The sequence below is a fragment of the Rhinolophus sinicus genome, linkage group LG17 (genome assembly GCF_036562045.2).
Source record: "Rhinolophus sinicus isolate RSC01 linkage group LG17, ASM3656204v1, whole genome shotgun sequence".
In the NCBI taxonomy this organism is placed as follows: Eukaryota; Metazoa; Chordata; class Mammalia; order Chiroptera; family Rhinolophidae; genus Rhinolophus; species Rhinolophus sinicus.
This window is the reverse complement of record NC_133766.1, coordinates 1399000-1421192: the sequence shown is the minus strand read 5'-3', so window position 1 is coordinate 1421192 and position 22193 is coordinate 1399000. Positions and strand designations below refer to the sequence as shown.

General features: G+C 46.5%; 1 long non-coding RNA gene across 2 annotated transcripts in view; it reads left to right on the top strand.

Annotated features, from left to right (window-relative positions):
• Window positions 1–238: 238 nt before the first annotated feature.
• Window positions 239–22193, top strand: part of LOC141569347 (uncharacterized) — a 447021-nt gene continuing 425066 nt past the window's right edge. For both annotated transcript variants that reach the window (XR_012492885.1, XR_012492884.1), the window contains exons 1-2: window positions 239–356; window positions 14507–14564. This is a non-coding gene — a long non-coding RNA (uncharacterized LOC141569347). The remainder of the gene's footprint in view (window positions 357–14506; window positions 14565–22193) is intronic.

Here is a 22193-nt window from a genome sequence, read left to right as displayed (position 1 = left end):
GTGAAGAGAAGCACCGAGAAATAGAGAGATAAGCAGGTGGTGATAGATGGGGCGACAGGGAGAATTAGGATTTGTCTGGGGCTCTGGAGCTCTCACCCTGCCCCTTACGTTCTATATTTAACTTCAAATGGCAGAACGAGGTTGCTGAGAGTTAGAAGCTGGAGCCCAGCCAGAAGCGCTGGCACCAAAGCCGTGCACTTTGCACGTCCCCTTCTCCAGGCTGTTCCTGTGAGGGGCTGGGTGACAACAGGATCCAAAGAAATGACTTTGCCTTGAACCGAGGGGACATCCCTTAGGAAGCCTTCTCCAGCAGGTCCGAGGACTCTCTCGAGGATGCAGAAATGCTTGAAGAAGCGGTGAGCACTGCTGCCACTTGTCACAGGAGCTACGGATAAAAGGCTTGCAGTGGAAGCCGTCCCCTTTGGGTTAGAGGGTTCTGGGGGCGGGGGTTGTGTGTGTGTGTGTGTGTGTGTGCACGCGTGTGCACAATCTGTGTGAGTGCAGGCGTCCCAGAAGGCAGATATCACTTATGTCCCCAGTATTATGCAGAACAAGTGTTGGGATCCTATCCCCAATTTTTATATTTACCTCTAAATGTTTCTGGTTGTCAGAAGCCTTTCCCCAGGCGTCTGCATTTTTACTGATATTTGTCGTCCTTCCTGAAGTGCTCTCTTCCCCTGTAGGTGTCATGGGGCAAGTTATGTTTTCCTGAGCTGCCTGCAGTAGTGTCTCCAATTCCACATGTTCTGCTCATGTGACCTTGGCACTTCCCATTGAGAGATGGGGTGTGTGTGTGGTGGGGGGTGGGAGGTTGGGGGGATCTGTATTCCTTCCCCTGGAATGTGTGAGACTGTGAACTCCCTTGAAACCAAAAGAAGGTGGCAGAACAGGGCTGCCACCTGGGCAGCTGGAATTGTGCTGGGGCCACAGCCTGCCTCGGTGATCCAAGTGCCCTGAGGCCACCACGCTGTAAGGAAGCCCAAAGGAACCCTGGCTGAGCGACCGCCTAGACAAGCCTGAGCCGAAACCAGAGCCACACGGCCAGCACCACGGCTCCAGCTTCTGCTGCCACCTGATGGCAGCCACCTGAGGGCCCCTGCCACTCCCACCCGGCTGAGCCCGGCCTGAGATCTTGCCCCACAGCAGCCATGAGGTCATAGAACACGGTGTTTTTAAGCTGCCAAGCATGGCAGGACTTACAGTGTAGCAGTGGAGTCACATACTCGAAACCTTTTCTCTTGAATGCATTTAAGGCTCATTACCTCGGCTGTCGCACTGCTGTGATCTTGGGTGCGTCCATTCTGGTCGCTGGCCTCCGATGCCAGACCGGCTAGAGGACGTCCAGAGGAGAGCTGGGGGCTTTGCGTGGCATCCGGTGTGGCTCCTTCATGGCTGTGGGTTTAAGTCCACTAGGAAGCGGAACACGCATGTGTGGCAAGGTCTTTTCTAGCTTTGTTCACGTTGTAGCACGACGTTTAGAGGAATGTTGGCACCTTGGGGCTGCTCTAGCTTTTTTTTCCTTAAAAGATGAATTCTAGAAAGACTGAAATAAACTGTTTTCATCTGGATGCTGTAATTCCTTACTGTAGAGCTGTTCTCACTGAGGACGCCCATGGGAAATACATCCCCGGAGGTCTGCAGAGTTGGCTGGCAGGGCAGAGGGGTACATACTGGAATGTCCCAGTGCAAATGCACCTGCTGGCCGTGTGTCTCTGACGGGTCACTTTGCCCCTCATTTCCCTTGTCTGTTGAAGGATTCCGTCACTTATCTGACAAGGTCACGGTCAGGATTATATTCTCAAGGTATCCTCAGTGAGGTTCGTTGTGCCTGGGCCCTGTTCGTGCCCCCTTCCCTCCTGCAGAGACAAAGCTGTGCTGTCAGGCTGTGCTGAGGTTTTCCTGGCAGGCCGAGCCACTGGAACTTTAGAATTCAGAAGGGTGGCTATGATTTGTGGCAGGAGCAGTGTTTTCTCTGGGAGTTCTCTGGTCTCAAAGGTGATGGATGGGCACCTCTCAGATGTAGTTCCTTGATCAATAAGCCATAAAGTCTCAAATTATTTTGTTAGATCCATTGATGAAATCCATCAGATTTGTCCCAACTCTTTTACTGTTAAGGTGATGTTTACTTTCTCTCTGTGCTACATTTTTCCTTCCATTTGTTTGGTTTTAGGGTGAGAAAGGCAAGAGTGGGAATGAACGTTACTGCCCCCATGCACAGAAGGAAAAAGGCTTGTTTTGGTTGTCTGTTTCAGAATAAAGCAATGTGGGTTCTCTCTTTGGTCTTTCAAGAAGTCCCTCAATGTACTGTTTTGGGGGCATGTTTGCCTTTCTTGTACACTTCCATCCATCCATCCATTCATGTAATCATTCAATAAACACTTACCATGCGCCAAGTACCATGGGCTGGTCATATTTGCACGGCTGTTTGTTTTTTCTTTACGGCACAGCTGGGTTCAGCGTCCTGGAAGCTGCACGATTTGCTAGGCACACGACCCACGGCATTGCCGGTTTTTATTGTTGGATGAGAGGATTGAATTGTTTCTGGAGTAATTTGCTAGGTGTCACTTTTACTCACTTAACAAACATTTACTGAGTACTTTCTAACACAAATAATAGCACCCAACGTTGAGGATAGTCTTTAAGATAAAAGCATATACTAGAGAGTCGTTAGCACAATTTCAGGTACGACATAAATCCCGAGTAACTGGTAGATCTTATTATCATCATTGTCTCCTGATAGATTTGAGTTATGGCAAGGGGGTACCACGTCCTGTTTACTTGGTTGGTTTATTTTAGAAAATCCTATGGCTGAGACTCTGACCCAATACAATAATTGAAATGATTCAGTTCGGTGTATTCTTACTATCTTACCTGACACCTTCTGTCCCCCCAACACACGCACAGTTATTTAACTCAGGAACAATGCCACCATCATAAAATTACCCAGCCCTCAGGGGTCCTAGAAAGGAGAAGTGTAATCAAGTCTTATCTTAATGAGTAAAATACACTCATCCTTGGAAATAAAGACACTTAGCTCCCTGTATGAGGCAAGCTGCCTCAGGTAGCTAAACATCTTTTTTCCAATAAGAGTTTTATTCACTCTCCTTAAAAGTGAATCCAATATTTAGTAATTAGTTTATCTGTGTTGTTTATAGAGTAGTTTTCCACGGATTTCCAACAGAGAACTAAGATTGCACATACTTTTAAATATTTCGTGTTAAAAACAGGAAAGAACCTGAAATTTATTTGTATCCTTCCTCTTGGCTTTCGCCCCCGTTCCTTCTATGCTCATTCTGTGTCACCTAACAAATGAGATGCAGGCACCTTCTAGCTGCGCAGTGCTTTCTGCGTCTTCTCCTGGCTCTGCTTAGTGCTCTTCCTTGGCCTTGATCGTTTCCCTGCCTCCCCTCCCTGGACGGCCTCCACGGTGTCTCAGCCCCAGTGCAGAGGAAAGCCTAGTGCACACGCTCTGTCGGCCTCCCCAGAAAACTGTACAACTTGAGGGTGGGGACACGGGCTCATAACCCTGCTGTCCAGCACGGTTTCTGACGTTTGGTGGCTGCTCATCAAATCTCTGTCAAATGAATGAATGAATGCATGATGGAATAAATGATTGAGCAGTTGTCGGTGTGTTGGTGCAAAGTAAGACGTGAGGGGATTACTCTGTACTTGGGGAAATGAGGTACTTTTGTGAGAGAAGAAAACCATATGTAAGAGTGTTAACAATAGTTTATTCCAAGACGTAGTGTTTGTTACGTGTAAAATTACAGGAAAATGCATGGAGTGATTTTATTTCACAGAAGGGAGAGTCTGTGTGAGTTCAGATGGTGACAGGGTTGAGATGATGAAGGTGGCATTTAAGATGGGCCTTAAAGGAGGCATCTGAGTTAAATAGAGTCACAGAAAATGGCGCTGAATGTAATGAATTACGTCAGTTTGAGTTGTCCAGTGTTCATTCCACTGAGAGGATCTCCTAAGCAGCAGAATTATGAGGCATCGCCAACGAGTGCACAGTGGTTATGCACAGCACGAATATCGGAATAACATTCGAGCGGTGTCACGTGCTTTCCTCTTCCATGGGTCCTATTAGAGTTACCGTCAATATTCATCAGCAAATTAACGGTATCTACAGACGTTTTTGAATTATGTAAATCTTGTTTAGAAAAAGATCCCCACATCCCCATGTTTTCTGACTTTTTTTTTTCCGTGCTGTCAAATGCAGACAAGGAGGCAAAACTCTCTGTGCTCCTTTGCTTTGTATGAGAAAGACCCACAGACTTTCATCAACTTTATGAAAGTTTCTGATTTTAGAAATTGATAGCGACAAAGACGGGTTCAAGGCTGCAAACCTGCGATCAGCGAGCAGTGGGTAACCAAGGACCGACACCACGGTGGGGTCAGAAATGGTAGACCAGTTGTTCAGTGAGTCAGGGGACACCGCTGTTGCCAAAGTTTTAAGTTAATTGCTGGCACCTCTCTCTGTGCACGGGGTCAGACATGAGAGGGAGAAATTCTTCTTGTCCTCATAAACTGTCAACAAGCCCAATGAAATATGTGTCTTTGGAGTGATTGGAAACCTTTTTCATTCTTGGAGAAGAACATGACGCAATGATCTGGGCACCTGGAAAGCATAGTCCTTTCACCATTGTGCTTACTTTTTGTATTAAAGTAATGTACTGATTGCGTACTTGAAAGGGTGCATTTGGACGGTCTTCATAAGATTTTCTTCAACTTGACAGGAAAGCGATATATAGCCATCTGTGAATTGCCCATATGTGGGTTTTCCCATTTGTGAATTATCTGTGGCATATTTTCCAGCTCTGATGGCCTAACGCTGTTACCCAGTGTATCGTAGAATTATCCCCTCTTGCTCAGAAAATGAAGAAATCATTTGAATATGAGCCCAAACACAATGCAAGTCTGCAGGTCAATGTGTTGCAAAAATATAAAACTATCATGGGGCACATTTTCAAAGCCCTCTAGCAGAATGAATGGCTTCCTTTCTATTTTATTTTTTAACCAGCTTCTATTATAACATTTATCACATTGTATTATAGTTTCTCATTTGCTTGTCTGACCCCCTAGGCCTCTGAGAGATTATGGTAAAGGGAGGTCTTAAATTCATTTTTCTTCCCTTAGCCCCACATTCTGTATCTGGTAGCCAATAACTTTCTGTTGAATTAATTGATTCATTAAGGTGCAAATGAATGAAAAAATGAGATTTTTGCATGATTGAAACCAATGTAGGGCCTGCTAGGATAGGCAGAATTGGCTGTCAATAACTTTTGTATATTTCAGAGCATTTAAAACTGAGATAATCTTAGAGAACATCCAGGAAAAAATGAGCAAGTTTTTAATCTTTGTTTTTTCTTTAAGCAAAAGAATTCTCATTTTAATAAAATATGACTTTGACCTTTACACAGTATAAGGCAGAAGGACAGAAAGCTGACCTAGGCACGGATTAGATGCATAGCCCGGTATCCCGTCCCCTGGCTCTCTGGCCACACCACGGCCCAGCCCTCAGCACAATCTCAGGTCTCCATGGAAGCGACTGTGCGAGTCCAACCTTGCAGTTTTTCAGAGGAAGCCTGAGGTTATTGGCTTTCCCCATGTTTATTTCCCAAATCGAGACTGGGATTCAGTTCTCCTGAGCAAGCCATGCTTTTTCAGCTGTTCCACGTTTTAACCTCATCATGATTTCCATGCTGTTTCTGATTCCCCAGACTCAGCCTCAAGGAGACAAAGGCAAGGCAGCAGACTGTAGCATCAGTTAGTGTGAGAGGAGGAGACCCCTGTGGCTAAACTGCTGCCCTGGGCAGTACTCGCTCGGTTTTGCTTCTAGAGTGCCATTGCCCCGAGTGGGCTGGGCTGCGGTGTGGCTGAGGGCTCACTGGACAGGATGCCATGGGGGCCCGGATGTGAGTTATTAACCTGAGTGTGTGTCTGTCCTCCCAGGGGCGAGAGTGGCTCCACCAGCTCAGGTCTCTGTGGTCTGGGGCAATCGGTGTAAGAAGGATGACAGACTCCGTGGAGAATTCCAGACTTCAGGCCCCCGCTAGCTCCACTCTCTCTCCTGAGCTTTGGTGTGCGTCTTCCCAAAGGCAGCCTAAGTGACAGTCTTGTCTTAGTGGGTAGAGACGCGGGCAGGCCGTTAGGAGAATGATGATGGTGACAGTCTGCCCACAAGTTGAAATGCACGTCGGAGTTTACAGAGCAGAGAAGGCTGTGTGCTCTGTGGTGTCCTTCACGCGATCTCTTGAGGCAAGAGAGCAAACATACAAAAAGTGACACAACTGAAGGTGATGCTGGAAGTATTTATCCAGGTGGTGCAAGAAATGGCAGAAACGGGAATGAAACAAGGTGATTCTCCCTGACACAAGACGCCCAGGGCACAGCAGCATTTCCGCAGAGGGGGCAGGTGGTGGCTCCCAATAGTCTGAGTGCCGCCCAGCCCTAGTCTTCCCTCCCACCCTCCCTCGTTCTGTTCTCTACACCACTTCTTTCTCATTGTTATCGGAACAGAGTCAATCAGGGAAGCTGGGCTGCTGAGTATAATGGGACAGAGATTTTCTAGTGCAAATTAGTCTCTACACGAATGTGGGAACAAGAGGGGAAGTAAAGGGCCCACAAAGGGCGCAGGAAACCAGAGAGGCTGTGACCCAGCTCCGGCACAATGGGGCAGGGAACTCGGGCCAGACCCCTGGAGGTGCCACAGGAGGCCCACAGAAGGCGCTGCCTCTAGGTGGTGGTTGGTTCTGCACAGCTACCTCCTCTGGGAATTCATAGCAAACTTCCTGGGGCTGCCGTGGCTGTTGGTTACGAGGACAAGCTGTCAGGAAGAAGAGCTGGACATACAATGGGGACGAGAGGGAAAGGGGGACCTGTGAGCCCCTCTGTAACCACCTCTTTCCATGTCTGGCCAATGGAAACCTCTAGAAAGCAATGGCGGCTGCGTCCCTTTCCCTGCCCCAATCTCATGCCACCTCACTTTGGGCCAACGCCCTTCCTCCCCCCAGAACCATACAGAGAAGGGGGGTTTGGGGAACGTGGGTCCCAGTGTAAACAGATTGGCACTATAACAATCCAGCATACTTCTGTATCTCTGCACTTTGCTGATGACACAATTTCGTACAACAGAAAGATACGCCTTCCACACAGAGTCAAATACTAAAGACTTAAAACTTCTAGAAAAAAGACATAGGAGAATGTCTTTGCAGCATTAACATAGGCAAACATTTCTTACATAGGACCCAGAAAGCAATAACCATAAAGGAAAAATTGAAGAATTAGAAATCATCAAAATTTAAACTTCTCAAGAGAAAACACGACACAAATGAGTGAATCAGTACAATATAACACAACACAATGCAAATGAAAAAATCAATAGGGAAGCAACAGACTGGGAGAAGATATTCTCAATACATACATCTGTAGCACAGGACTTTATCCAGAATATACAAAGAACTCCTGCAAAACAATAAAAAAAGACAAACTGCTCAATGAAAAATGAGTAAAAGAGACACTGCACAAGGGAAGACACACAAGTGACGAATAAGCACATGAAAAAGTGCTGAACATTTTCAGTCACTAGGGAAATACAAATTAAAACCACAATAAGATTCCACTGTGCACTCACTAAAATGGCTAAAATTATAAAGACTAACAAACTCAAGTCAAGATGAGGACCTGAGACGACCGTGATTCTAACGCATTGTTGTTGGAATGAAATTGTACAGCTGCTTGGGCGATGAGGTTGAAAGTTTTGTGTGACATGCGACAAATGCCTACTCTGTGACCCAGAAGTTTCACTTGTAGACATTTAGCAAAAGAAATGAAAAAGCACACACTGGAAGGCTCGTCTAAGAATGAGCACCGTTGGGCTACTCCTCTGCCGCAAGAAAAGATGAAATAGGACCATTTGCAACAACGTGGATGGAGCTTGAGATTATTATACTGAGTGAAATAAGACAGAGAAAGTCGAGAACCATGTGATCTCACTGATACATGGGATGTAAAACTGAAAACAACAAAGAACAAGACAAACACATGAAGAAACAAAACTCATGGACACAGACAATAGTTTAGTGGTTATCAGAGGGTAAGGGGGAAGGGAGGTGATAGTTGAGGGTAAAGGGAATCAAATATATGGTGATGGAAGGAGAACTGACTCTTGGTGGTGAACACACAATGGGATTTATAGATGATGTAATACAGAATTGTACACCTGAAATCTATGTAATTTTACTAACAATTGTCACCCCAATAAACCTGAATTAAAGAAAATTAATGACTAGTGAGAAGATCATCTCTAAATGTCTATATTTATAGCAGAGTAGCAATTCATAAATACTGAATTCTGCTTTTATCTATAAACTATACTTGGCAATTTTCTATAAATGCTGGGCTGAGAAGCTCAGGTTTGTAAAACTGCAGGCATTGATGATGATAATACAAACTGTTTAATAAAAGATTTAAAAAAAAAGAATGAGCATTGTAGCTTTACTGATAATGGTCCCAAATTGGAAGCAACCTCAGTGTGCATCAGTAAGGAACGAATGAACAGATTGTGGTGTTTCCATCCAGTAGATAGAACACTTCTCAGGACTAGAAAGGAACAGACTTCTGGAGCAGCAGTGTGGATGAAGTTAAAAATATCATGGAGAGTGGAAGATGCCAGATATAAAAGAATGCGTACTGAGTGATTCCACTAAAGGGAAATTCTAGAGCAGGTAACAACTGTGGTGGAAGAAATCTGAAGAGTGTGAGCAGGAGGTCAGTGGGGATTGAGCAGGGAGGAGTAAGAGGAACTAAGTGGGGCATTGGAAAGCTCGTGTCTGGGTAGCCTGCCAAGGACTGGCCTCGATGCATTTATCAAAACTCATTGAACTATAAACCTATGAACTGTACATTCGAATATATACACATTATGCCCCGATATAAAATAAAATAAAAATCTGTATTTTGTTTGTATCCTTGCGTACAATGTAAGTACAGCTTTGACCTTGGTACTATTTACTGTGTTCCACCCCTACGCCAAATTTTAAAAGCACAGACGCTGGCATTACAACACATGAGTTTAAAACCCAAATTCACCATTTTTGATAATACCCGGGTAATTGTAGGGAAGTCATTTATACTTTTTAAGGCTCAGCTTTGTTACCTGTAAATGGAGATGGTGACGTTATCCACCTGCTAGGGTTCTTAGGAGGATTAAGTGAGATAATGTGTGTAAAGAGCTTATCACAGAGCTTGGAGCTGCACTGCTCAATCCTGCAGCTACTAACTGCATGTGACTCTCTAAATTGATTAAAATTAGAGAAACTGAAAAATTCATTCAGTCACACTGACCACATTTCAAGTGTTCAATAGTCACACAACACTAGTGTCACCATCTATAGATACAGAACATTTCCATCGTCAAAGAAAATTCTAGTTGGACAGCATTTTGTCTTCGAGCGTAGACAGTACTAAATAAATATCAGGTATGATTACTGTTAAGAGAGAAACAATTCCCTTAAAGATTTCACATTTTATTGGAGAAACTAGACCATGAAAAAGTTAGAACAGAATGTGATGAAATGCTACACTGAGGAGGGATGTCACGGGAAGAGCGAGAAGGTCCTTCTGTAGGGTACTGCAGGCGAACCCCAGTCGGTGTATCACGGCATATACACGCACATGATCGCCTGGCTCCGAGGTCCTAGTAGTGACACTATAACGGGAAGGCGGGAGCAGAAGCCTCTCAGTTGGCAATTCTTGTAGCTGCTCTAACAAGGGGTACGATTCCGTTACAATTAGCCTATTCCTTGTCTGAAGGCACATGTTCTTTCTAAAGGTCCCCATTCTTGACTAGGATAACACTTGACTTGTTCCTACCAGTAGTTGGCTTGGCAAACCCTCTCTGCAGGCAATCCTAGTACATGTGTGCTATGCGGTAATCTGCCACGCAGACACAGGTGACTGTGACTCTGACCAGGCTCCCCCGAGACCCCACCGGCTTGCGTACCACCCAGGGCATCGTCTGTCTCCCTAAGGATTGCCCTGCCCTGGGCCACACTGGCTGAGTTTACTGCATCTGAAGAACGTCATCACTTCCTACAGTGTTGCACTTGCCCAGAACACAGCACAGGCCCAGCACACAGTAGATCTCAAGAAGAGGCTGTTGGAAAGAGAAAAAAATGGACAGAGACACGTAACAAATGTCAGGCATGAATGAGCTGCTTTTCCTTCTATTTTTCTCATCCTGTTTTACAGTTGACAAAACTCGGGAATATGGAAGGAAACCCTCCCACCTCCCACTCACCACAGCTCTTCCGACCCCTCCTTACAAAACACTCGGGCAGTTTGCCCTGTGGACTGGGAGCAGGAGAGCGTTGCTAACGGAAGGCCAATGGAATCCCCGGGAAGCTGCCCTTCAACTACGTCACACAGCACCAAGCACCTCAAACACTAGCTAAGTCTCCCAAACATCGTGTACAAACACCTTTTCCTAAACCCACAACAGTGAGCGCCATGACGAGTTACTTAGGAGGTGCAGTGGGTGTGGGTAGGGGGGAGGCGGGCTGTGCATGGCAACTACATGGCACTTTTCTCCACGTACCTCCCTGCCAAGATGCTTGGTCTTCACAAATTGCTTCCCCTACTTTTTCCAGTGCACGTGGCCTCACCAGCCTCTTTATGCGTCTTGAGTTTTTCCATCTCTGTGCGTGCTTTTTGTCTTGTTTTCATTGCAGTGAAACCTACATGTACAGAAATGCACAGCTCATGAGTGCGTAGCTTACTGAACTGCCACGTGACGGCACCCATGTGAACACCAACATAGATCGAGACGGAGAACACTGCCAGCCACCCCACCCCCAACTTCTTCCCGTGCCTCCCCCCCCCGCCACTACCCTTGCTCCCCAAATATAACCACAGCCTCTCTCTGGACTCTAATGCCGTCAGTTTTGCCTTTGGAAGGATATCAATGGCATCGTGTGTAGCATGCTCTCTTTCGTGTCTAGTTTCTTTTGCTTGAAATTATACACGTGAGAATCATCCACGTGCCGTGTGTACTGGTGGTTCACTAATTTCATTTCTGTCTGGTATTTATTATACGAATATACCACAGTGATGATAGACATTTGGATTGTTTGGGGGTTTTGGCGATTGCGAACTGCTTCTTAGTACATTCCTGTCTGTGTTACTGTTGGTGGTTTTCCGTCTCCTTGAGCTCCCCTCCTCCCCAGCTGTGCCTCGAAACTCCTGAACTCCTAACTCAGTTTATCTGACCTCTCTGGCTGTAAAGAGCTTCCCCTGCCCCCAAAGCTCCCAGCTTCCTACTCTCGTAAAGCACGTCGTGTACGTCACACAAACGGTTCCTTCTATTAAAACCACTTGTGCATGTGAATTCCCTCTGCTATTAGATTATAAGCCTCTGAGGGTAGAAAGTGTCTCATTCTTCTTGTTATTTCCAAGTTCAGTGTCTTGCTTGTAGTAGAAACTCAAGAAAGGCCCAGTTAATGGATGAATGGGGGACTTAGGAGAACTTCTCCCCGACCTGAGGTTGTGCACCTGTTTGGTTGGATGTGCCCCGTTTGGACGATGGGCTGAATAGCAGTAAGCTCCCTGGTGAAACAGTTAAAATCTGGGTGTCTTTTCTCAATTCAACTGTAAGATTCCCATGGTCAACAATTAAAAATATCTTAAAATTAGTTTTTAAAAATCAGAAAGTAGGGTACTCTTAGGTGGACAATCTGTAAATAATCTCCTGTGCCTCTCTGAGTAAATCCTTGGCCATATTGTTTAAAAATATTGCTGTAGTTGGGATTCTTTCAACAAATAATTACTTTGTACTTACTATGAGCCAGGTGTCATGCTAGACCCGCAATATGCTCTCTATTTCGTGTATTAACAGAAAAAGGGTCAGAACTTGTTAGGGGGCTATTTTGAATTCTTCATTATGGTCGCGATTTCGCTTGGAGGAGCCTCTTTCAGACAAAGCAGCTCCGGACATATTAAGCTGCACAGAATTAATTAAGATCAAGAGGCAAAGAGAGAAAAAGAAGAGGAAATGTTGGTGTTTGGGGGACGTTAATCACTCACCAGTCTCTGTTTTGGCTTCTAAGCAATTAAGCACAGACAGGAAGCCAAATAGAGACTGCAGTATTAGCTTTTTAATTGGCTGGGCTGGATTGGTGAGCACGACCGAACCTTCTGTGTCTTGCTCCAACGCGAATGCACCCACCCAGTCACAGGCCGGGCAAGGAGATGAGCAGGCCTCCTCCCCAGGGAAGAGATCCAGCCTCCAGGAGCCCAGCCCTTAGGGTCAGGAAGCAGAGAAAAGCTCATTTCTCTGAAGCCGGGTTGGTTTTGAGGGATAAAGAGCAAGATAGGGTCGAGCTTGCTTTATATTTTCATATTTTAATCTCTTTGCTCTTGGGTGGCCAGGCTCTCCCCAGCCTCAATAATCTGATGTCCTGTCTCTGATCTTCACGCTAATGGGTGGTTGGGAGCGAAGGAAAGGTGGAGAGGTTACTCAAGTAGTCCTGTCCTCTGAGCCTGGAGGACGGCCCTCCATCTGAGGGACTTCAGCGGAGGCAGAGAGAACACAGGGAAGAAACCACAAGTAAGAAGGGGAATGAGCATGACAGAAGGTGGGAGCCTTTCCCCCAAAATGTTAGCTATCACAGCAGTTGAGAAACGCAGACAGGCCCAGGCAGACGATAGAGCAGAGGTTTAGTGTGCGTTGAAGGCCAGATCTTGAGAGAGAGAGGGAGTGAATGTGTAGATATTAATAAATGGAGTAAAAGAGAAACTGTAGGACATGCATCTCACTGTGCTATTTTGGTGGGTCTCTACGGTCTAGAGCAGGGGCGTCCAAACTGCAGCCCGTGATCCATTTTTTATTGGCCTACAGCAAATTCCAAAAATATGTTTAGTTTACTTAAATAAACCAGGTGAGGCAATACGTACTTCACCTTGAGTGAGTGGCCCGGCTGTTTGTGTATTTTACCGCATATGGCCCTTGGTGAAAAACGTTGAAAAAAGTTTGGACACCCCTGGTCTAGAACGTGTGAATTGTGAACATCAGGTCCCGGAAAGGCCAGTTACCAAGGGCACCTGCCGCACTTCAAGATGGAGAAGGGGAGGGAGGGAGGTGTCTGCACACACTAAGTGGGGGACCTTGGCTGATATCGTGGGCTGTCTCAAGTTCAAGCTTAGTTGTTGGGTTGAGTTGGGTGCTTTTTTTTCAGCAGAGAAAAATGTAGCAATCAAATATGTTTTGAGATAAAGAGTGAGCAATGTGTAATGGGGGCTGCGTGGCTGAAAGAAAAGTGTCCTTGAGAAAAGATCTGTTTCGTTTTTTCCTCTTTTCGCTCCCCCAATAAATTCTGCATCCTCTGCCTTTTAGTAAAAGCTTCATCTTCTTCAAGTTCAACTCTGCTGGTTTGTTTAAGCTTTTCACTAGATTGCATTACACTTTTAATTTCTTGATTTTAATTACTTGATACCAGAAAATCTGAAAATTCTAAACTACCTACAGTGCATTGAGAGGTGCACCATATTGACATACGTATGAAACCTGAGAATTTTGCCTGAGCCGCCGTGGGGAGCGGGTGTCAATACCAGACCCATTTCCTCTCCACACCCCTGAATGCGTTCTTTGAATCTGCTGACGCTGCATTAGAGCTGATGGGAGGCCCGACGTCCTCTTGCCTGTTGTCTGGCCTTTTACTGGCTTCCTTCTTACACCAAATGCTGCAGTAATGCCTTAGTCTCAATTCTGCCTTGATTTTCACACTCCCTGGAATATTTTCATGGGAAATTCAATTTTTATAGGGCCATTTAGCATGAAGAAGTGTGGGGGGGAACCTGTACTTCCTCAATTCAGAAAGACACATCAATAGGGAAAGAGACGATGATAGAGGGCAGAGCCCAGAACCGTTCAGCAGCCAGTATCAGTGATGAGATAGCAGTTCCCAGAGGGCGGGGTATCCATGACCTGGGAAGTGGACTGTCTGCCGGTCAGAGCACTGAGGACGTTCTCTAAGCTGCGAGAAGCCCTCATGAGTTCAGGAGAGTCTTGATTTGGGAAGAAAATATCTTGATTTCCTAAGCAAACATGTGTCCAATAACATCAAAGCACTTACTTTAAATGAAACGACAAATAAATTGAGATATAATATTGAAGGCAAGGATGTTTGTAAAAAAGCAAAACGTATGGAATATTGGTTAAGATACAAAGCGTCCACACGTTTTCTGCTTCTTTGTATGCCTAGTATTTTTTGTTGGATTCTGGATAGCATCCTGTTATAACTGTTCGTGTTGGAACTTTGATGTTTCAATGTAAAGCGCATTAATTTTATTTTCCGGATAGTTACTTGCAGTTCACACTTACCTTTTTGAGGCTTTTATTTTATTTATTTTCTCTTTGCTGAGGTCTAGATTTGTAGCCTTTAGTTAGAATGAATTTAAACCGAAAACTAAGGCATGATCCTTCATCTATCTCTTCTCGATATTTCAGGTTTTCAGTGAAGTCTGCCTGCTTTGTCTGCCTGGAATGGAAACATCACCTACCTTGTGTGAGTTATGGGAATTTTCCAACTTATCTCTGTCCTGTAATTGTTCTTTGCCTCGTTTTATGGAGTTTTACCCTATGCATAAGCGTCTTAGGAGTCAGCAGAAGACTCTAGATGACTTGTAAGCTGGTCTCAGGATATCTCCCTCTCTCTGTCTCTAGTTTCCTCTCTCAAGTGCTCTCGCCACAATTACTAGCTCTTTCTAGCACAATTCTAACTTCTGTCTTTCAATTCATTAAGACCCTTATTTTAAACTTCATGCCTTCCTTTTTGTGCTATAACCTGGAAAACGTACACTGAAGATATACACGTGCAGACAGGACAGAGAACCTTACATTGATTGTGTAATAACTCTATCAGGCATTATCTTATTGGAAGCATTAATTATTACCATAATCGCAAGTAATAATTCTTCAGGTTTAAATATGAGGAAACCGCGATTTGGACAATTTAACTTGAAAGCAAATTCATACATTTACTCAACAAGTATTGTATGTACTGAGCGTTTCCTCCGTGGCAGACTTTTTGAGGCAGCTCTAAGATGCTGATGAAACAAACAGACGTGCATCCTGTCTTGTGAGGGTTTGGTGTGGTGGGGAGTCTGAAACTAAATAATCAAGCATACAAGGAAATATCTGTGCACATATTGTAATACAAGCCATGAGAGGGATAGAGATGTGATAGAGTAACTCTCATGGGGGACTTGAAAGAAAGGTGGGAACCCGGGGAGGCAGGTGGAAACCGCCGTGTGGCATTAAAACCTTGAAATGGAGACCTGAAGAAGGCTGATGAGAAGCCGGCGTCAGAGAGGTGCAGGTTAGCGCTCGACACTTCAGCAAGATGAAGGGGTTTCCTATGATAAGATACATGGTTGCGAAAGGGACCATGTGGTGGAGTGTACTGTTGTTTCTACTCGCCCAGCAGCGTGTGTCTGTCCCCTCGTGCGCCTGCTTCTGCTCCTGTGCTGCCCGGGGACAGGGACAGGCCTCCTTGCCTCAGGGAGTCAGGCTCGGCCGTGTGACTTGCTTTGGCCAATGACCCGTGACCAGAAGTGTCACTGAGCAGCAGCTCCGAGAACCATCTTAAGGTTCTGTCATGACCACCTCCCCTCCCTGCGTTGTCGTTTCCAACAAGGGTTGATCCTTAAGTCTAGATCCCAGGCGTTTCTAGCAGAGCTGACATTTCACATGAGTCAGAGATAAGCTGTTATTGTTCTAAGGTGCTGAGATGTTGGGGTTGTTTGTTTCAGCCACTTAAGTCAAACCTGACTGATCTAGACAGATGGGCAGCCGAGGCGTGGAGGAAGTGGTCTTCAGACACGCACGGCCGAGGTTTGAGAGGCCAAAGTCGTCCACATGCAGATTGAAATGGCCAAATACAACGACTAGTCAGGTTGGAAAGGCATTCTGTGGACAGAGAGGGAGGAGGGCGCCTCAGCAGGGTGTGGGGAGAAACACCGAGTGAAGCGGAGCGATTGCTTAGAGGAGCAGGGCTTTCTGTGGGAACAGAGATGGAGTTAGTCAGAGGAAGGACAAGCACTAATCCTGCCTCCTGCTCTGCGAGTGCCAGACGGAGGAGCTGCTTCGGAGCTTGTGGAGGAGGGTGGGGCTTTGAGATAGGGTTGTTTTTTCGTAAATGCAATTTGCCAAAAAGAATGTGAAATGGTACTGGGTCGTGTGAGGGAGGCGGCTGATAATTCCAGAAGGCAGTAAAGAAAGGTTGAGAGCAAGAGGAGTGAATGATTGAGCAAGACTCGCAAATATGCAGAGATTTTGTCATTTAGACTTTGGGGGATGATGGCTGAGCTGTCAGGACGGGAGGCTGGATGGAGTAGTCACAGTGGGAGACCGTCTCCTGCGCTGTGGTCCCCCTGGTGCCATTGGGGGGGTTCGGGGGCTCCTTCACACCCTCATCTATGTTGAAGGATGCGTCACGTGATGGAGTTAAGAGGCGAGAGCTGGGGTTTTAGGTTTTCCCTTCTCCCTTTGGTCTCTCTCCCGCCTCCCACTCAACCTGTAGACGTTCGTGTTTCTAGCCTCCCAGACAGCGTCTCTTCTGGGTTCTCCCTCCCACAAAGCTCAGGGACGTTCGGGAATGTTTCCTCCTCACACAAAGTCGCCTTAATGTTGGGACTTCAAAAACCATCGGAGGTCTCTGAGAGAAATGTGTGTGGTCACCAAGCATCCAGTGCCCTCACCTTGCTCTGCCTCTACAGGACTGACTTCCCAACTGGGACGTTCCCTCTGGATAAAGACAGCATTTCAGGAAGTCCAGAGGTATTATTAGCTGAAGTTCTCGGGTGCTCCATAATATGAATAACACCATCATTTTATATCGTTGTAACACGTAACACTTCGTACTTTCTTTTTCATTACAAGAAGATCGCTTGCTAAAGTTGGGAATATAAAAAAAAACACCCACATTAATAATTAAACCAAAATGGGGTTAATTGCCCTTGCATGAGCAATTGCTAGTTTATTAAATTGCTTACTCTCAGAATATTGTTCAGTGTTCAAACACTTAAGTAGCAGTCATTAAGACTGCTAAAATGATAGTTCCTATTTATTTAACACCTTCTACACAATGACCTCAAATACGTAAATCAAACTTAGAATACTTTGTAGAAATAAACATTGACCTTGAGAGCTCTGAGTGGATTTCTGCCTTGATTATTTCACTCTGCTTATCCGATTGGATTCAGGTCCCCTTTGCATTGGTAAAACCTTGATTTTTGTTGTCTTCTGTTTTTAATACAAAGAAATTGGATCTACCAACTTGAAGAGGATTTCAATAGCAGAGTGAGGAAGCAGGCAAATTGACTACATTCTACCGTGGGGCTTCTTCTCAGTAGATCAAGGGCTTTGTAAGAAACTCAGTCTCTTCCACTATCACTGCCCCAGGTGAAATTTACAGCAGGGAAAAATTGCAGAGATGATGGTGATGGTGGTGACGAGGATACAACAATGGTGATGGCAGCCATCCTGACTGAATGTCTCTTTCGCTCCAGCGACTTTACATTGATTTTTTTTTTTTGTTCTTTTCACAAAACCCCTACAAAGTGGGCTTTATTATTCCTATTTTGAAATTGAGGGACCTGTGACTCAATGAGGTGATAAAACTTCTCCCCAAATCACAGAACAATTGTATGTGGCTGAATCAGGACCTGGATATAGCGCTGGCTGCATCCCAGGCCGACTCCCAACCACAGGAACTGCTGTCACCTTCCTGGCACGTATCATATCAAACATTACTATGATTTCCTCACTCCTTTTTGTCAGGGAAATAAAAAGTTGTCCCTCTTTAACAAAATGTTTATTGAAATGGTCATAATCAGAGTAATGAAACACGTTCATGCTTATTATTTCTATCGATCATCGCAAAAAGCCCGTGTGGGTCTTACTGTCAACCCCAAAACTGGAACTCACAGAATCGATGTAACTTGCTGGAGGCCAGGTAGCTACTAAGTGACAGAGCTGCTGATTTTGCTCAAGTCTTCTACCTCCACGTACGCTTTCCACCATACCCTTGGGTGTCTCGGAGGATTTTTGTAGAGTAGATAAAAGTTTACAAAGTCCTTTTATGCATATTATTTAATTTGAGTTTGTTGGTGCCTCATGATAGAATTTTGTTCTACGTGATGAATTTCATAAAATTTTATTAGGACTTATCTGAAACTGATTGCTGACGCTTGTGGTCTGATGTTAGATCATTTCGATGTCTACCTGTCTCTGTTTGTCTGACACTAGGTAAGTGAGTCCCAAAATGAGAGCCAACAAGTATGTTTTACAACATAAATAACCTAAAATAAGGAGAAGTGTCAGTCGTCTCTGTTTCCTGGCGACGCCGAGACTGTCAGACGGCTAATCGAGCCACACTTGGTTCCTTCTCGTCGCTCCCCTAGAAGAAGAGAGAGACTGCAGCAGTTGTTTTCCTCTCCCTTCTGTGTTACAGCCCGAGATCACTTAGCTGGTAGGAAATGGAACTATACTTTGAATCCACGTCTGACGCGGAGGCAGACATGTCCCCCTGGTGTGTTTTGCAGCCATCCTAAACTCATGGACGTTAGTCCTTCAAGCTTTCTAGCCCGACACTCTCTGGGAGAGGTGGTTCTCCTGTCCCTGCACTCGCACGGACCACTTGATACATAGTGATTCATGTTTCACAATCCAGCTCAGATATGGCTGTATTGATTCAGCAACATTTATAGACCCCTAAGTATATGCTGGGGATTATGCTAATGTTGACGAAAATGTTTGTGAGAAAGACTCGTTTCTGGCCCCCAAAAGCAATAGTCTTGGGGAAGACCGTGAAACCAATAGCAATGTGAGGGGTGGCGAAGGCAAGGAGGGACCCAAGGACTGAGGACAGCACTTTGCCTGAGGTCCCAGGGGGCCAGGACGGGGAAGCTTCAACTGTGACTATAGCACCCAATGTCGTCTCAGCGTAGCTCCTGAATTCCTAGGGTGTCGGGAACCCAGTGAGCGCAGCCCGCTGGGATTGTTTTCATGAACGTACATGGTCGCACTGGCTCAGTTTGATTGTGCCTTTGGTATAACCAGACTCCGTGATGCAGGTTGTAATCCTGGTGAGTTCAGTTTCCCTACAGGTTTGTTTTCACGCTCTACTGATGTCCCTGTGCCTGTCACTTTTCCTACTGACAGAGGGCGTCGTGCCCAGGTCAGTGTCACTGTCGACGCGAGTGAAGACTCACTGGGTGACCTCACCTCACAGTTCCCGAACCCCTTGTCGCTGAGAGCGATTAGCACACTCCACTTGGTCACCAGCAGGCGGCCCCTGTGATGAAGTCCATAGCCAGACAGGAGAACATACCCGCGTTTTCTGTAACATCAGGATTCTTAGGACTGCAAAATGAGGAGGCAGGACACAATTATCCCTAAAACCTCTCCCAGTGCTAAGAGGCTCACATACCCTCTCCTGGAATTAGGGGTCACCCCCCGAACTGAACAGTCCATTCGTAAGCCTGGAACTGCTGTCAAGGAAGAGTGATCCACACGTCACTGGCCCGTTCGGGCCCAGTTCCTGCAGACCTGAGGATAATTATTATGAAGAATGATAACCAAACATTATGATCGTGTCTACACGTGGCCAGTGAATCAAACCAAACTGGGAGTTTAGTCATGATTGATTTTCTTGGCGTCCTGCTAGGTGATGACTGTTTTATAGGAGCAAATGAGTGGTTTTGTGACTGGTGGTGCCACCATTTCCCAGCCAAACTGATGACTGCGTCTGCCACCTGGGGTTTTGATGGCAGGAAGCTGTGTCCTGGTGTCTGGCCAGCTGACTCAGCCGCAGCCTGGACCCTGAGCCAGTGACTCTCCCCAGAGGACTGGACCCAGTCTTCCCTTCAGTCCCCCCCAGGAGGGTCTCAGAACAGTCTGTGCTGTTCGCCATGCTCCTTTGCTTCTAGTAGCTGTATCGTCTAGAAGCTGGATCCTGGTCATTTCTCTCAGTCTCTGTTTCTTCATATGTAATGTGGGGAAATATCTACTTCACAGGGTTGTTGAGAGAATTATATGAGACATAAATCTCCTACAACATCGAGCAGGACTCCAGTAACTGTCACTTTCCTTTGGCCACGTCACCCTTTCCTTATCCGTGGCTGCCATGGCCCTTGGCTCAGCTGGGACTTGAAAGTTTCATTGCAACAGTTACTCACTGGGGCAAGAACGTGTCCCAGTTAAACCCAGCCCTTCAGCGGCTCGGCTGCCCCCGCACAGCTGGACGTGCTGGACAAAGGCAGTCATGCTGACGGATGCGACTCCTGCCCGCCAGACAGGTGGGCTCCAGGCTGCCGGGCAGCCCAGCCATCACTCTTCTGCTTCGTGGCAGCTGCCCACCTCCCTCTCTTCTCAGGCTCTGTCGTCTCCTCCGCGTCTCCTCCTTGGCCGATGGCCGTCTTCCTCTTCCAGTGATTCCCGTCTCAGGCCAAGGCTCTGAGACGACCTCCGCCAGCCCCTCTATGGCACCTGTTTCTGCAGCTCCGGGGCTCCTGGACGCCACCTTCTGTTTTATTTGTGGGGGTCAGCTCTTCACTGCGTCCATGACCACCACTTCCCTGAGCAAAGACGCCCCTCCCTCCTTGGTTCCCAGGATGCCGCTCCTGCCACCTTTGTGGCAACACACCGTGTCTCTGCGGGAAATACATACAGCCTCAGACCAGTAGGGCCAGCCCCTGGGGGAGGCTGCTGAGTCACAGAGCAGTGGGGGACAGGACCAGGAACCCCAGAGCCAGGGGATGGTTAGCCACCCATCAGGGAAAACGGGCATCAGTCAGTGACCCCGGCGTTCACCGTATGGCCCTTTGGCTCCATCACGGGAGGCGGGCACTACACCGGTGTTATCAGGAACCAGCAGGAAAGGGAACGATTCAGCTGTGATGAGTGTTATGTGGAGACTCAACAAGGTCCTGTGAGAGAGAACAAAAGGACAGGTGGGCAAGGATACCAGGGTGTTCCAGCAGGTCTTCTGGAGGCGACGGCATCGAAGGAGAGACACGGCTGAGAATGCGCCAGCTGTGCCCACATCTGGAGGAAGCATGTTCTCGTCAGAGGGAAGAGCGAGTCCCCAGGGAGGGACGTGGCCTCCCATTTCCTGAGACCTGCAGAAGGCCAGCGTGTCAGCGTGAGGGGGGGAGTGAACAAAGGGCAGCGTGACACTGTACCTGGCGGAGGAGTGGGAGGCTGCATTGCCAGGGACCTGCAGGTCGGCTTGGCCCCGGGCAGTCTGAGCATCACCTTCTCTCCTCTGGGAGTTCACAGTGGGGTCGAGCTCAAGGTCTTTCTGCCTGGAACAGCCTCCGGAGGGAAGGGTGTTAAGTGTGGAGCTGCCTGGCTCATGGGATGGGAAGCTGAGGACGGCTGCCTGCGAGGAGACAGAGAGGCAACGTGTGGTAGAAGCTCAGACAGGGCAGCACAGAGGGAACACCTGACTGCATTTAGCCGCATGTTCTGGTGCCTTCCATGAGTCCCGCCCTGGAAGGATGAGCCGACTTCATATAGTCTGTTTGCCTTTCTTGCTTAAGCGAATGTGGCTCGGACTTGGTTACTTACAACCAAAAGCTGTTAACTGATGCACGTGTCATTTCTGCGAGTTTGACATTCTTCGAAGCAAGTTAACTGACCCACGAAATCTCTGTCAGTCATTCCCAGCTAAGAATCGTTTTTCCAGGTTTGGTCTCTTCGGTTTCTGCTGGAGGAGCAGCTAACATGCGGGAAGGGTAAAAATTAGACCAAAAAAAAAAAGGAAAGGACACCCCTTATGACTGCAACTAATTCCTGTCACGTAAATATGTTTTCCATTTGTCCACAAAGACTGTTCTGTTCACATTCTGTTCTCTTTTTGCTTGTGTTGCCCATATTTTTGAGATGTTTGTCACATGTTTTTCCGTAGCATTTCTCTCCCATCATGACAAGTTATTAATAATGATCAGGGATTTGAGTACAGGAAAGATTAACCATTTCTACTGCTGTGACCACACAAAACATTTCTTAAAAGAAGCATCAATTTCCTATCATTGCTTGTTCTGCTTCTCATCACATCAATGGGACAGCAGTTCTTCTGTCACCCGTGAAAACCACCCCTTTGCTCCTCCTGTAGAGGTGGCGCTCGCAT